Source organism: Euprymna scolopes, chromosome 5 (assembly GCF_053919585.1).
Source record: "Euprymna scolopes isolate OS-2025 chromosome 5, ASM5391958v1, whole genome shotgun sequence".
NCBI classification, from domain to species: domain Eukaryota; kingdom Metazoa; phylum Mollusca; class Cephalopoda; order Sepiida; family Sepiolidae; genus Euprymna; species Euprymna scolopes.
The window spans coordinates 171,270,440-171,287,738 of record NC_136486.1 but is presented as its reverse complement, the minus strand read 5'-3'; the positions used below and the strand labels follow the sequence as shown (position 1 = coordinate 171,287,738).

Below are 17,299 nucleotides of genomic sequence, written 5' to 3'. Positions count from 1 at the left end.
TATTTCAATACAAGTATATTCTCTTAATATTGAAATTTATCAAATAAAATTATTAAATCTCTGTTCCTGTTCTTTTACCTCAAATCAAAATTAATTATGACTTTCTAAAGAAAGCTACATACAGATATTTCCTATTTTTTTCATAGAAGACATAGAACAGGTGCTATGGATATTCGATTATACATCTTATTAATAGAAAATAAACCTTGTGTACAGTTGAAATGAACTCTTGCGTGATAAACTTATGTGAAAATATTTGATCAAAGTAATATCAACAAAATAGTTTATGAACATATGTTCTGTTCTCGTTATCAAAAATATTTTGTCAACACAAACAACAGAATGAAATTTTAATATAAATTGTTATAAATTCAAGTGGGCAGGTGCATCTAATATACACCTACCCACTTGTTTCATAGATGCCATTATTCACACTTTGAATCGAATATTTTATGAACATTAAGAATTATTATTATCTAAGTTCATATATGCCTATATAAATGGCGAGATATAAAATTTTGATCCTCAGACATTTCTTTAGACATAAATATAACTGTATAATTACTATTAAAAGTAATTATACAGTGAAAATGAAATCGTACATTATGTTTTAAGTATATAAGTTAACATGAGAAAAAAAACCGATATCGAAACAGACAGAACATTTTTAAATGGTTTTAATTAGGGTTGTAATAATAATAAAACAATATTTTTTTTATTCTGCAGGATAAAAACCAAAGGCACACTTTCTCTGTACGTAGTTGGAAACTCAATGCTGTTCTTCAACAAAGATAACTAATCACAAACAGGAAAAACGCAACGGTTAAACTAACTGAAATATTAAATTCATAAGAGCAAGCAATATATAATAATAATAACATTTTTGTTGAACTCGTACTCACCCGAACAGAGCACATTGTTACTTAGCTTTATATGAGTGAATAATGTGAATTCGTGACCAAATTGACAAAAGCGGCGGGAAGCAAAATGTTCTGTCCTCTGATATATATATATATATATTTATATATATATATATATATATATATATATATATATACATATATATATATATATATGTATATATATATATATGTATGTATGTGTTATATATTTTTATTATTACATTTTCACCCCAAACAAGGCACATTGCCACTTTGGTGTAGGGGGCTACTATCGGGGGAAACAGCTACTGGGGTACTATGTAGGGATTTGGGTAGCGAGATGTTGGTTCACGTTGCACTTGGACTTATGCATGTAAGTACAGTTGGGGAAGCAGTGACCAGGAATGGAATTCCAAAGTCTAGCAGTTCTGGGGAAGAAACTACTGAGGTAGAAAGATCTTTTACATCTAGGGATCTCTACAGTGTTGGTGTGGGATTTTGCAGCTTGTCGGGTCTGTCGAGGGTGTTTACGTCGTGTGGGCACAAGTTCTTGCAGTTCATCAGAGCATTCACCATTATAATACTTGTAGAACAGGCAGAGGGATGCAACGTTGCGACGATGGGACAGAGGCTGAAGCTTAGATGCCAGTTTAGGGCCTATCAGATTTGCGACTCTCTTTTGAACCCTGTCAAGGAGCGAGAGACTAGTAGCCGATGCACCAGCCCAAATATGAAAGCAATACTCCATACATGGGCAAATAATGGCCTTGTAGAGGTACAGGATACTTTCGGGTGTTAGAAGTTTTCTAGCACGGTAGAGAGAGCCCACCTTCCTCGCAGCGGCCCTGGCAATGCTCTCGATGTAATTGTTCCAGCTCATGTTTCCTGTGAACGTTAGGCCAAGGAGCTTGAGAGACGTACTCTCGGATAAAGAGTCGTTGGCCATTGCTATAGGTGGTAGAGAAGGTTTCTTGTAATTATTGAATGAAACCAGTTTTGTCTTGGCGGCATTGAACGTGACCATCGATTTGTGTCCCCATTCCACTACTGATTGGAGGCCATCCTCTAGTGTTTCTGCCATTACTTTAGATATATGTTCATTTGTTTTCCTGTCGTGCCTGCTATAGAGTGTGGTGCCATCAGCATATATACTCATCTCAGAGGCAATTTTGTCGGGGAGGTCATTTATGAATATCATGAACAATATAGGTCCAAGGATAGACCCCTGAGGCACTCCCGCATTTATATCATATTGATTAGATGTACGAGCGTCGAGGACAACCTGAAGTTTTCTCTTATCTAAGAAGGATTTAATTATTTTAAGTATTCTACCAGTGATACCGTATGATCTAATCTTCCTGAGGAGACCCTCATGCCACACCCTGTCAAAAGCCTTGGATATATCTAGAGCTACCGCTCTGCCCTCTCCCGCTTTGTCCAGTGAATGGTATATGCGTTCAGAGATTACAGTGACGATGTCTGCCGCGGAACGGGCTTGTCTAAATCCATATTGTTGGTCGGTCAGATGTTTAGTATCTGTAAGGTGCTGGACTAGAGCATGGTTAATTTAGGTCTCAAATATTTTGGAAAAAAGTGGGAGGAGGCTAATAGAGCGATAATTTAATGGGTCAGTTCTTTCGTCAGAATTCTTGAATACTGGTACCACAGAAGAAGTGTTCCAACAGCAAGATTCATTAAGGCATTTGTGGTAGAGTTTGGAGAGAACTGGATCTACTTCGGCTGAGCACTTTTTTAATAGCACAGCTGGGATGAGGTCGGGTCCACATGCTTTTGAAGTGTCAAGGTTTTTTATGATAGCATGCACCTGAGCAGGGGTGATTATTAGATCGTCAAGCGTGGCATCTGTCCGCATAGGAAATTGAGGTAGGGGTGGTTTACAGGGTCCAGCGTGGAGTTTGAGGCAAACCGACTGGCAAGCATGGTAGCCTTCTCGGATGCTGAGGAAAGAACCTTGTGATTGTTGGTTAGTGGGGGAATATATATATATATATATATATATATATATACATGCATATATATATACATATATATATATAGATATATATATATATATATCCATATATATATATATATTTATATGCATATATGTAGATTCATATACATACGCATGAACAGGGACATGGAAAACATGATGGGGATTTATCATTCTAATACTTCGAGGGAAAGAAAATTTAGTAATAGAAATGTATTCTTTTACTGGCGACCCCAATGCTTCTGAAGTAAAATCCTGCTATTTATAGGAGTACTAACGGATATGTTTCTGGGCGTACATTCTTTGAATTATTTTAAAAGAAGCACATAATCCCAACATTGCGTTGATCAAAAAGAGTTGATTCAAGTTAAACAAGCGGGTAGATTGAATCCATTTGTACCTTGTCAAATCTGATGATTAATAGGGTATAATTGAGCAGGGCAGTATTTTAAAAACTATTTTTCAATACTACTTGTAAAGATGCAATTGTCTAGCTATATGTGAAGAATGATGCCCAAGACATGTTTTGTCGTGTCCGTAGAAAATCGCAAGTAGCTTTAATGGGCCTTTTTGCATTAGTATAGAATAGATGCGATAAGGGGACACACCTTATACGTGTCTATATTTTTATGTAAAAAGATGAAAAAAATTATGATACGATAATCAACTATTGGGTCTTCCTGTAAAGGGATATGTGACGGCTATGTATTCATGCATAATATGTATTGTAGGAGGTTAACCATCAAAATTACTCAACGATTTCAATCAAAGCGATATCATTGTTCAGTATTCTCAGTACAATTCTTACATCTTCCAATACATCGATTTACTACCTTTTAAACCCCACTCTTGGTAGTTTTTGTTTTGCTGCTACTATTTAATTATTAGATTGGTTTCTAGTTTTTATTAGTTTTACCTGATGACATCCTATTTATAGCGAGTGCTATGAGGACGATTATCCCTTTTTGCGCAATGGCTGATGTTCATTCTCGTTTAGGTTTGGAGTTGGTATTGATTATTTGTCTTAGTAGATGTTTTTCAATGTCCATGTTGAGGCACTGCCTTAAAGCTTAGTACAGAGTAATTTTTTAATGCAATTTAGATTATGACTAATAAATATACTTTCCGGATAATAGTTCTATAATCAGAGACATCCTTTTTTCGGTTTTTATGCAATTATGTTACTGTGCTGAAATAATATGATTATTATTTAGAGAAGCATTCTAAAAGTATGGACTAGATGGTGTTTTGAAACTATTATTATCGAATCATTTTATAAAATTGATAACATTTTCGAACAACTTAATGAAAAATTATATCTTAAAATTACACTTTAACTCGAAAACCTAATAAAACTACCACAGGAATATAAGTACGTAAGCACCTTTTTTCTACTAAGAATCACAGAATGTGGATCTGTGTTTTCAAATGAATAATTGATAGTCCAAGTGTGACTTGTTTCTGAAAGGACTGAAGTTGTTTCCTTTACAGATGCAATATAATCCCCAAGTTAAGCAACATTTCACACACTAGTTCATGTGTTTCGTGAAATTTTTATTCATATTCTCTTGCTGGACCTTTTTTCCATTTTAAAATTATCACACCTAATCGCTAGCTATGCAATGTTATATTAATACATTGCTTTGGGTTTGTTAAAAAAACATAAATTTAACTTTCGTTTTTATATCGTAAATCATGACATATACTTTAAGGATAGTGATGATGGCAAGAAGCAATAACTCACTTTATATGAAATGCGTCTTCAATCTTCAAATGTAATCAGGATATTTTTCTGTAGGTTCGTCAAGACTTTCTATCTTGTACATCTCTGCGTAAGAGATCTCATTTATATGGCAAACACCTCGACTTTGATTTTCGGCAATCGAGGGAATCTAACAGTATTCTCTTGAATGTTATTTTTTGTGCATGTCAACTCGTATTCTCTCCGGGAGTCTTTGTGCTTGTCGACTCGTATTCTCTTCCGGGATTTCACGTGGCTTACCACTGGAAAATAATAATAGTCTGAAAATAATATAAAATAGAATTTTAAGGTTTCTATGTATAATATTAATACACACCTGTTTTATTAATTATACGGTAGCAAATCCAATGTTTATAAGAAAGAATCGACAATTAAGATAGAATAAGAGTTTATGTTGTGGCGTATGGTTACACATTGAACAGCATATGTTTTGGATGAGAAAACTTTACTGATTTTCTTATTAATGTCACACATAAATTGATCGAATGATATTTATGCATCCAAACAGGAGACTTCACTCCGTGCGAGATCGTTTCCTCAACTTGTTTTTCGAGGCTTAAGTAAGATACACTATATACCACCAAGATTAATCAAAAGAATATGTCTTAACCATTTGACATTTCTTCCCCCAAATGATTTACATTTTGCTTTATCCACTGAGCTCCCTGAATTACTTGATGAAAAATTGATAATTTTAGAATCAAAATTTAGATCAGTCATGTATATGTATCAAATGTAAAAACATCCCCCTTTTCAGAGCCACCCTCGAGTTTTGATTTTTATGATATCTAAATCCACTATATTATTCAACTGTAAGTGGGGCGTTTACCTTTTTCGGTTATCAGGTGTGGTTTATGTCAGACACATACTCAGGGACAATTTATGTTTTAAAATTTAAACTGACTTCAGAAGGGGGCATAATGTACGTTAAATACTCTTGAAACGTATTTTCTACTCTTCATTATTAAAAATATTTATGTTTTCAGATAATTGATGCACACACCATTGTTAATATAAACTGTGAACAGACACTCTGGGATAAAATCACCGTGGCAATGAGTTTTCATATACCTATACAGAGAATGCAGTGTCTGGTAAAGACTTTATCCTGAGGAAAAACCTTTCAACAGCCACTCAACGTTTATCCGTTGTGTGTTGATAAATATTTACTTTAAAATCCAGAAAAATAGCTTTAAAATATACTCTAAAGAACTGTGGGGGGAAAGTTCAAGTGTAATTGTTAAATTAAAAAGAAAATATTCATCTGAAAACTAGATTGAATGAAATCAATAAATATTTTCTTACAAATTCAGAAAATCAGCTTCAAAATAGATTCTAAATAGTTGCAATTGTCTGGGAAAAAGAAACGATGAATAAATAAATGTGAGATAGCGTAAAATAATTTAAATATCGTCTGGTAAAGTACGAATCAAAGCAATATTTGAGGTATAACTATTAATAAACTATCATTGAAACACAAGAAAACGTGTATTTTTTTTCAATATTAAAAATCATTGGAAACACCATTGAGGGAAACAAAAAGTAATCAAACAAAATATACAAAATTATAACAGATAGAAGAAAAACATAATCTTCAGTAAACTGACGAAGAAAACACATAATTAAAGCAACACGCGAATAATTAAATGAATCTCTATGTTTTGATTGCAGAAATTTACCTGTGGACCAAAATATTTTATATTTGCAAGAACATATTAGTCACTGTTTTAAGTAACGTGGGATACCCCTTTTAAAACGCATTTAGCCGTTATAATAAATTCTACACTACATCACAGGAGTACCACCTTTACAATCGCAACCGTTTTTAAAGAAAGTATTTCCTAATTCTCCTCCAAAATAAAAAGTCCTCCTACCCCTCCCACTCATCACCAGGAGGATTTCTGCACGTTCAAAAAAATAGTGGTTTAACCTTTATTAACTGGTTCATATACTCATACACATACCATGATCTTTCTATCTTCCAATTAAAAAATAACTACTCGCTTCTCACATTCCGCTAAATCTCATTGGCTGAGAGGTTACAATTCGTTTATTCCAGACTCTAAATATTATAACATAAACAAAAATTCCAGAAATGTACAAATATGGCGTCAATATCGACAAGACGTAAGTTTTTTAAATGAATTACAAAAATGAAACCAAACTGCGACGCATCGACACATGTTCATACGCCTACAATTTATTAATTATTCTTGTGCAGTTACGCTAACATGCTAAATCCTCTGTGGTTACATTGATTTTACTTGTTATAAAATACTGTTTGTGGCATATCAGCACATTCTAATGAGCTATTATTTCACTTATTTTAAGCTAGATAAATCTTTCTTTTTCAAGTAAAATTGAATATAGTTATTTTTCATATGCTAAATAATTGTTCCAATACAACTACACTACCTTGATAAAGTGTTTGTGCTTAGATAGATCTTACATATTCTTATTAAATACTAACGTACGATTGAATAAAACTATTTGTTTATATACTAAGTAAAAATAGAACAGATTAAGGCAATACCTTAAACAGTGAACTACATTGCATTATTCTCACACTTATTCATAACCAGATATTGACAGTTTATATACTTCAGAATTTCCTTACGTGTAGTTTAAAGCCTTTAAACTTTCTATTCCTGACTACTTTAATAATGTATGCTTATGTGCTTGTGTGAGCACGTGTGCGGGTGTCTATGCTTGTGTGTCCGTATGTACGTCCGTGTGTTCGTGTGTGTCTCTGTGTGTGAGTGTGTGCGTCCGTGTGTTTGCATGTGCGTTTTGGGTGCATTTGTGCGTCTGTTTTTTTGTGTATTTTTATGTGCATTGTTTGTGCGTGCCTGTTTTTGTTACTTGTGTTCGTGTGTCTGAGCGCGTGTGTGCTTTTTTGTATGTTTATGTCTGCGTGTGTAGACCTGTGTGCGTGTGTTTTTGTTTGTGCGTGTGTGTGCGTGTGTGTGCGTGTGTGTGTGTTATGTTCTGTGTGTGTGTGTTTGTATGTGTGTTTGCGTGTGTGGGTGTGCGTGCTTATGTGTGTATGTGTGTTTGTGTTGCTATATGATACAATTTAATATATAGTACTTGCGTCAGGTATAGGTAGTTATTAATCTACACAAACAACTTGCATTCATTTTTAAGTTTCAATTCTTGAATATTATACAACAAAATTGTATGTGTTAAATTTAGCATGTATTCATACGTAGAAAAACTTTAGCATTTGCATGTATCTGCGCGTTCAGTGTATAGAGCTACGTTAATTTTTAACGCACGAATTTGGCGCCTAAACATGTGATGCCAATTTTATGTAGATGGTTTGAAATAATATGCACAGAAAAACATATGAAGTCTCTTTAAATAGTTCCATCTGACTAATTAAAGGAAGATCTTTCACTGCACTTGCCGCATTACAATTATTAATACTTATGCTTGAATGTTCTCCGGCCTTTTATAAGTGATTAGCCCCCTTTAAAGACAAAACAAATTAAATCCAACAATTATGAGAATATATTAAATGTGTAATATATGTTGCTTGAATATGTATAATTATCTGATTACAGAATATTGCAGAAATTTTCCTATCATTTATATCAATAAACCGCTCGTATTCTTTACATATATTTAACAACTCATAGGTGCTTAAATATATTTAGATATTTTAAAAAAATTTTCACATAAAGAAAGCATATTGATTCTTGGAGCTTAATTTTCTACACATTAAGACCGTGTCCAACGGTGGGATGCCTGTTAAAATTAAATTTAAAATTTAGAAGCCAGGGAAGCATGAAACAGATGAATTTTGGAAATTTCCAGAAGGAAAAAACTGTAACAGTTAAATACTTTCTAGCATCTAAGAGCGTCTACATTGACGAGTTCTGTGTCATTGCTTATTAAGTTTATCAGAAATGTGAATTTGGAGCGGTTACAAGTTTTATGAGTCATTGAAAGCACTTTAGAAGAGGAACAGTGAGGTGGTATTGCTAGGAAAGGCAGAATCGCGAGCTTGACTACAATGCATTATCTATTAGATTTGAAATTCTTTTTTAACTATGTTTAACAGTGAAAGCCACTTAATAGATGCCTTTGCTTAGTTACCTTCCTACATGCAACGACGAAGTATTGTTTTGTAAGAGATAGTATTCTTTCTAATGAGAGCGGTCACCTTCTTAGCAGCATACTTGGAATATACATAATGTATTTGCTCTATTTCATGTTTCTTGTTAATGCTGTGGCGAGACGTTGCAAACATTTGCCATCTCTATCATTATTGAAAAACAAAAATCATACTTGTGGTAGCAATAAATATTACAATACATTTACAGTATGTATCTATATATGACTATCCCAATTGCCTGTGAAATGATCATGTGGTGTAACGCTAGACAGAAAGCAGCCCCTATGACAATCAAGGGTTGGAAATATTCCTGATTATTGAGGATGTGGAAGGGCTTTTTGTTTTGAATTAGTAAAGGTGAGCATCAATTTATTATTCTATTTTAGTAATAACTTGGCTAGTTTCATGAGGATGTGTAGATATTCCTGTTACCTCTCATGTCCACAATAATCAGTTTTGTCAACAAAAAAATGAAGTTCGTTAATAGAAGCCTACAAATAATATAATGCACTATCAACCCGTGCAACATAACCTCGTTAATGTAATGGCGTTTATCGATACCTAACAGATATTTTTCAGAGAAAGGAATGATGCAAATAAACTCAATAATGTCCCAGTAATAATGTTCGAGTTAATTAATCTAAAACGGCATTAAAACTTGTCTCTCGCAAAGGATTTGAAAATATCTTGCTCTGTCGCAGTTGATTTACCTGCCATATTCGATGCGTTGTATAGAGTAAAAACAAGATGCTGCAAGACAGTTCAGTAGTGCATCTTGGTGTTTTAAAATTATGTCTTAAATTATTTTTTGTTATGTAAAAAAGATGTGTAAATGTTTTATTACTTTGTATATGTTATATACGTTTTATTTAAATAATTATATAATAAATAACAGATAAATGGTGGAATCATAAGTTTACGTATTCGAATCCAGCATAAATAGATTTTTTGTACATCTATTGCCAAAATTATGGAGCACCGATAAAACCTTAGATAATAGTTTAAACTTACGCATTTTAAAGTTAAAAATTTGTTACGGTTAAATCAAATGTAAAATATTTAACAGTGGACTGTAGTATTTATTTGCTTAAATTCTCATTAACGTTTTATTTTGCTGAGTTTTATAATAAATTAATTCTTATACTTAAAATGATTCACTGTCATACTTAAAGTGCTTTCATATTTGAAGGTAATATTTGATTTCTACCAGTGCTATAATAGTATATATAATTAGATATGCCTCCAAAAGACCAGCGTTCAGGGATTAAAAGCTCATAACTTGTTGCTTTATATGGTGTAACATATTCTCAAGTAGAAATTGCTACGATGATTAGGTGCTCATAGAATGGAGTTCAAACGACGGTTTCAAGGTACAAGGAAACACAGTCTTTCAAAGAACAGAAAAAGACAAGGCCGTAGGAAATCTACTACTCTCAGGCAAGTGAGATCTTTGAAACCAGCATCCCTTGCAGATAGGAGAAAAATCTTCAGAGATTGCTGCGAAACTTATGGAAGATGTAAACAAAACACATCAGCTCGAACAGGAAAAATAATCTTATTAGAAACAGGATTAAAAGGAGTCAAAGCAACGGAAAATCTATACATACCAAGAAAAAAGATAGCAATTAAAGTAAAAACATTAAAATTAGACATCTGAAGATTGTAATTGTCTGTATTTTTGAGATGAGGTGTTTTCATTGATTGAGATTGTCGGACTGACTTCCTCATCTTGGTTGTTATTGTCGGCCTTCGTCAGGTGTTTTGTATCGAACTGGGGAAGCGTTTGTTAGGAGTTTCGAACCCAATCCTTTATTATTATTACGAGGGTACCATGTTCGGACTACAGCTAGGCTTTGGGACATAGTTGCTGATGTTCTGTTTTGAATATTACTTTTTCACTGCCTTCGTTCAGGATTGAACTCATCATCTTTGGGTAACTGTAAACTTTGATACAGTATCTAGGACCACTCGGCCATATGTCACTAGGACAATTCTTAGTTGGTTTTTGTTAATGTTAAACCTATGTTGCTATTCAATGTTTTCTCTCTCTATCAGAGGTGTCCAAATTGCATTCAGCTCTATGCTTGGTTTGCTCAGTAGCTTGTTATGTTCGAGCATGTGAGCTGTTTCTTTAAGTTTTCTCACTTTCCAGTGGGTCTCTGTTTATTATTTTTACTTCATATTTGGCCAAAATTCTTGAGTCCGGCGAAAGTAACTTTGAGTTAACATTATCTATTGCCTAAACTTTTGAAAATAACTATTGCTAATTTTACGTAATTACACATCTATAACATCTATTTCAAAGGTGTAGCACATTTTACTTTTTCGTCAAAGTTTTGGCATCGCTGGAGCGGTTTGTGTCCGTTGTAAGAAAGAAGATGCATTTCCTTCTGATTGTGTAGTTTTAACTGTCAAATTTGGAGAAAAAAGCGTAATAATTCGAGCTGCATAGAAAAGAGATAAAGTGGCCACCTCAAACATTAATCTCATTGGAACGGTGTGGCGCTATCTAGGGAAAAAGTGTGATAATCTACAACTATACTTAAAAAAAAAGAATTAGAAGCTCAACTTCATAAAAAGCGGCAAGAAATAGACACTACACCATGATGCAAACAAATACGAATAAAAGCTGTTATAAAGGCAAGAAAAAGGTTTGTGAAATATTGATTGTTGTTATAATAGCTCTATTAAAGTTTACTCCAATATTCTTAACCTTTAAATATATACGCTCGAATCATAATTTCAAGTTTTCATAGGTTCTTCATAATTTTGACCAAGGTTATTTTTAGATATTGAAATATATAACAGCAAAATTGGAGATTTCATGCTATTAAGTAGCTTTGCCAATTATTACTTTTAATAAATACGGTAGTATTTAGAATATGAAAACATACAAAAACTTGCAGATGTTTTTCATTTTTAAAATTACAATATTTTAATATAGTTTGTGCGAAACATAATAATTCAATATGACAGAGAAACATCTTCGAAACTCTAATGTATATGATATGTAAATATTAAGTACAACATCTCATATCGATTTATTGAGTCTTCATTAAAACAATGTTCACGTTTTTTCTTTAATCTATAACTTCTAAGACCACCACTTGTTTATACAGGATTTTTTATGATATTCGATACTAGCCGTCTTTTCACCAATCTATGTTCTTGAATAACAAGGAATAATTTTTGAAAGAATTAAAAAAGGCAGCATTGTTTATACATTCGATCCTGAATATATTCCATAAATAAATTACATCGATTTATGCATGCTAAAATAGAATTGCATTGCATCTTTAAAAATAGGAAAAACATGAACGTCTTATAAATGTGTACTGATCCGTTTGAATAATGACAGTTCCATTAACTGTTAATGATGCCTAATTTGTATTTTTAGAACACTATAATTGGATATAAAATTAAAATTACACACCCCCTTGATATAGTTTGACCAATTCATCTTAACAGGTTTTACAAGCGAAAATGTTTATCGCTGCGGAATATTCAGTGCCTATCTATTGAATGAATTTATATTTTTTTATATATTCAATTTTCTTCCTCAAATTAGGCACAATATAACTTTTATGTAGGAGTCTACTATCGGGGGCATAAGTTGCAGGGATATTATATAGGGTGCCTAGCAGCAAAATATCTGTTCACATTACACTTGAACTTCTGCATATCAGTACAGTTGGAAAAGCAGTATCTCGGAGAGGAGTTCCAAAATCCAGCAGCTATGGGAAAAATCTATTGGAGTATAAGCCTTTCGAACATCTAGAGATCTCTACCGTGTAGGGGTGGAATTTTGATGATTTTCGGGTTTGTCGGTGGTATTTAAGTAAAGGGCGTACATGTGCTTGCAATTCCTTTGAGAATTTAGAATTAAAGTACATGTAGAACAGACAGGGGGATGCAACATTTCGTCAATGGGAAAGAGATTAAGTAGCTTTCTAGCACTGTAGAGAGAGCCCAAATATCTCATAGCAGCGTTAGCCATACTTTCAAAGTATTTGCACAAACTAATGTTCCCTGTGAAGTCTAAGGCGAGGACTTTGAAATACTGTCAGGTTATTAGCCATAACTCTTGGCGGTTTAGAAGGTTTCTTGTAATGATTGAATGACAAAAACTTAGCCATAGCAGCATTAAATGTGACCAGTCATTTATGTTCCCATCCAGGACAGATATTTCTGCCATTTCTTTAGGCGCGTGTTTAATTATTTTTCCCTCGTGTCTATTATAAAGCGTAGTGTCATCAGCATATATACGTATCTCAGAGACAAATTTATCAGGGATGTAATTTATGATTATTAATATTAAAATAAATAAAAGTGCAAGGATCAACCCCCGAGCTATACCACCATCTATATAATGTTTTTACGATGTACGACCGTTGATGAAAACTGGATTCTTCTGTTACTGAAGAAGGATTTAATTATGTTAAGTATTCGTCCCCTTATACCATATGGCCTAATTTTCCTGAGAAGACCATCGGGGAAACCAGTCAAAAATTTAGATATATCTAGAGCTGCCGCTCCCCGTCTTCTTTCTGTCCAGTGTATGGTATATATGTTCACATATTACAATTAGGATATCTGCTGTAGAACGGCTTGCCTTAATCCATATGTTGCTTGGTCAGAAGTTAAGCAGCTGTAATGTAACGGACTAGAGCTTGGTTAATTATGGACTCGAATATTTTGGAAAACGCGAAAGAACGCTAATTGGGCGATAATTTAATGAGTCAGATCTTTCGCCAGAATACTTGAAAACTGGTACCTAATTTCAACCTGAAAATATCCATTCTTAGATAAAGCTGTTATGTAAAATAGATTATTATGTAATTATTGTTTAAATATATAGGCTGGAAAACCGTAATAATATTTATCTAGTGAAATAAATATATTAAAGACAAACATGTCTTCACCAAAACGTGCTGCATTTTGAAACTGATAAAAAACAAGTAGAGATTCAGTGTGTGGATCCTTATAAATAGTCTTACACGTTACATTAAATTTTAAAAAATTGTTCCTCGATTGTAACTGTACTCAGTATATATATATATATATTTCTGCGTTTCATACGCACTATATATATGCATATATATATATATATAACTACTGCATTTATTCACATAAATTTAATATACGAAAGTATAGATTTATGCGTAAACTTTAAGTATTTACTTCAAAGTGCTCAATACGTAGGCAGAGCTAGTTAGTAATTTATAAATTACTAACTATGTACATATTGCGGCTGTGGATATAATCATATATATATATATATTTATATATATATATTATTTTTAAAATGTAATTATCCACTGACACGTGTTTCATTGTCTACGACTAATCAGAGTGGATGTCTAGCGAGATTCGAATTTATATATATATATATATATATATATATATATATATATACATGTGTGTGTGCGTTGAGAGAAAGAGAGAGAGAGAGAGAGAGAGAAAGGAAACGTTGCATCTTTCAAATTAAAATTTACACTATTTATTGTTTGAACGCACGATACTAAATAACGATAAATACTTCCTTATTCCATAAAATTTGAAATAAAGCCTTCTTAGCTAGGACATAAAAATAGCGAAATAATTTTCCGAGTGGCTAACTATACTTTTGGTAGCTAGTCCAAATGTTGATTCTTACAAGGTTATAGAAAAGTAATTTTTAAATCTTATATATACATATATATATATACATATATATATATATATATATATATATATATATATATATATATATATATATATATATATATATATATAATCAATAACGAATACCCAAAGCACAGTTATACGATAAACTAGAAGAAACACTTTATTCATACGGAATGGAATGTAAAAGTTGGTAATGAATGCAATAGTAACCAACCCCTTATTTTTCATTGCACCTGAATTAACAGCGTTCCTAAAGTACGTCATATTTGATATTATTTTAAAATGAGGGAACACTCAGTCCGAGATGTCGCATTTTTATGGAAATGCCTTTGTAGCTTGTATCTTGCCAACTTGTTTTGACCTATGTTTGGAAAATGTCAACTATCCCTGTTAAAATAATGTCTGCAAAGCATGTACTTATTTCCATTACACCTAACAGAAACCTCACACCTGATTTCGTCGTATGGTTCTTATGAATGAAGAGAAATGATTTACTTCATAATTCAAAAATAAACAAATGTACTAAAACTGGATACTGAGATTGTGTTTTTATTTTAATATTTATTGATTAAACCCGTTCAAATATACAATAATAAAATATTATAATATTACTTACACGTACTAACTACCCTTTGGAATTTAAAATTGTTAAAATTATTGATTAATGAAAATATCGGTACCACAGTTGGTTTACATAAACGAAACATACTTTTGTTTGAACGCAATATTAACTGTCAAAAATACATATGTACCTAAGCAAGAAGTAAAAGATTACCACGAACTGATCGAAATGTTCTTTTTAGTGTCATATTGATAACAAACGTGATCTTATGCTGCTTTGCCTGCTTTGGTTATATATATATATATATATATATATATATATATATATATATATATATATATATATATGATATTGATTTTTTTTATTATTTGCAGATTTGTGATCGAATAATACACCAATAGATGAACTCAGTTTGCGGTAAGTAAATACATCTATATACATATATATGCCTAATGAAAATGGTCTTTGCTGAACATGAAACCTTATAGGGCACATAAATTTAGAATTATATGTATACTGTTGACTAAATTCCATGCCAGTTTCGCTGTTAACAAATACCGTGAAGGATATACGCCTTCGCGGAGTTACACCAGATTCGCGCGTGATGGTAAAATAAATAATTAAATTCTAGAATTATTAAGGCTTAAGGAAAATGGAGAGGGAATTAAACGAAGCACTGGAATTAATTCCGTGCGAGAAAAGTTTATATTTAGCGTTAGTTACTTATCAATCTTACACTTAGTAAGTGTGGCGCGGGTGAACGATAGCCAATCTAAATTAGTGAGCGAGAAATTAATTGACGGCTTGAAACAAATATTTCGATTTCAGTAAAATCTTCAGTGTTAAATAACGGAAGTATATTTCGGCTGCGTTTTTTTTTTTTGTTTTACATTTAACACTAGCGATTATTCCTGTTTGTTTTTGGGGGTTTAGTTTGTGTTACATTTAACACTAGCGATTATTCCTGTTTGTTTTTGGGGGGTTTGTTTGTGTTACATTTAACACTAGTGATTATTCCTGTTTGTTTTTTGGGGTTTTTGTGTTACATTTAACACTAGCGATTATTCCTGTTTGTTTTTATTTCATTTTTTTGTGTTACATTAAACACTAGCGATTATTTCTGTTTGTTTTTTGTTTTTGTGAGTCGTCTCCAGGTGAGTGTGGAATAAAAAAAATACGTTTTGTGAATTTATCGAAAAAAGTGTATTAACACTGTTTATCATTGTAAAAAGCAATTATGCGTGAAAGTTCCATTATATTTAGTCTGATTGATCGTTGGATTCTATATGAATTAGTCGGGCTTACATAATAGGAAGGCGACGATTGCAATCTAATGGGAAGAGGGGAAAGCCAGAGGGTGCAAGGTCAGGAGAGTAGGGAGGATAGGGAAGGATTTCATAACCACACGCCCGTGCTTCTGATCTGGCGACATGCGAGTTGTGGACCGGAGCGTTGTCCTGCAGGAGGAGGGCACTTTTGCTGATCTTGTCCCGCATCTTTATTTTGATGGTTTCCCTGTATTTCCTCAAAAGTGAAGCATAATAGGCTCCTGTAATTATGGAACTCTTTGCCAGAAAATCTATCATAACTACTCCGTCCTTGTCCCAGAAGACTGTGAGCATGACCTTGCCAGCGGAGGGGCATACCCTTGCCTTCTTTGGAGGTGGTGAGTCCAACTGTTTCCAATGCATTGACTGTGCTTTGGTCTCTGGATCATAGTGATGGACTCAGGTTTCATCCTGTGTAATCAGTCTTTTGAAAAACTTTGACTCATCTTCTTGGCACATCTTCAAATTCATCCACGAGAACTCGACGCGTTCTCGTTTCTGAAATGGTGTGAGCAATCTGGGAATCCATCTGGCACACTTCTTATGCATATGCAAATGGTCATAAATGATAGTTTTCAACGACCCTGTACTAATATTGACATCTTGGGCTATTTGGAGAATAGTAATATGTCGATCTTCCAAAATGGAATCTTCAACTTGACGGGCAGATGCCTCATCAATGGCAGAAGGGGGCGATCAGGTCTGAGAGCTGTTTCCACAAACTTCCGACAATGTTTGAATTCAGGATGCCCGTATTTTACAAGGTCATATGATGTGGCATTATCACCTAAATTTTTTTTCATTTGACCAGAAGGCTCATGTGGTGTGCGTCATTTGAAATACAAAAATCGAATCACTGCTCGACATTCAACAGTCTCCATCTCACACCTGACTCAGTTCAAACAACTGTAAAACAGAAACTACAATTACTTCAGAGCTGTAATATGCAATATAACCCGTAGAGATATAAATCATTGCACATGCAA

At 33.2% G+C, this 17,299-nt stretch overlaps 1 protein-coding gene across 1 annotated transcript in view; it reads left to right on the top strand.

Annotated features, from left to right (window-relative positions):
- LOC145277039 (uncharacterized) overlaps window positions 1-17,299 on the top strand; it is a 655,864-nt gene that overhangs the window by 340,773 nt on the left and 297,792 nt on the right. The window contains exon 3 of the mRNA XM_080128672.1: window positions 15,360-15,402. The gene's annotated coding sequence lies outside the window, so the exon portion shown is untranslated. The remainder of the gene's footprint in view (window positions 1-15,359; window positions 15,403-17,299) is intronic.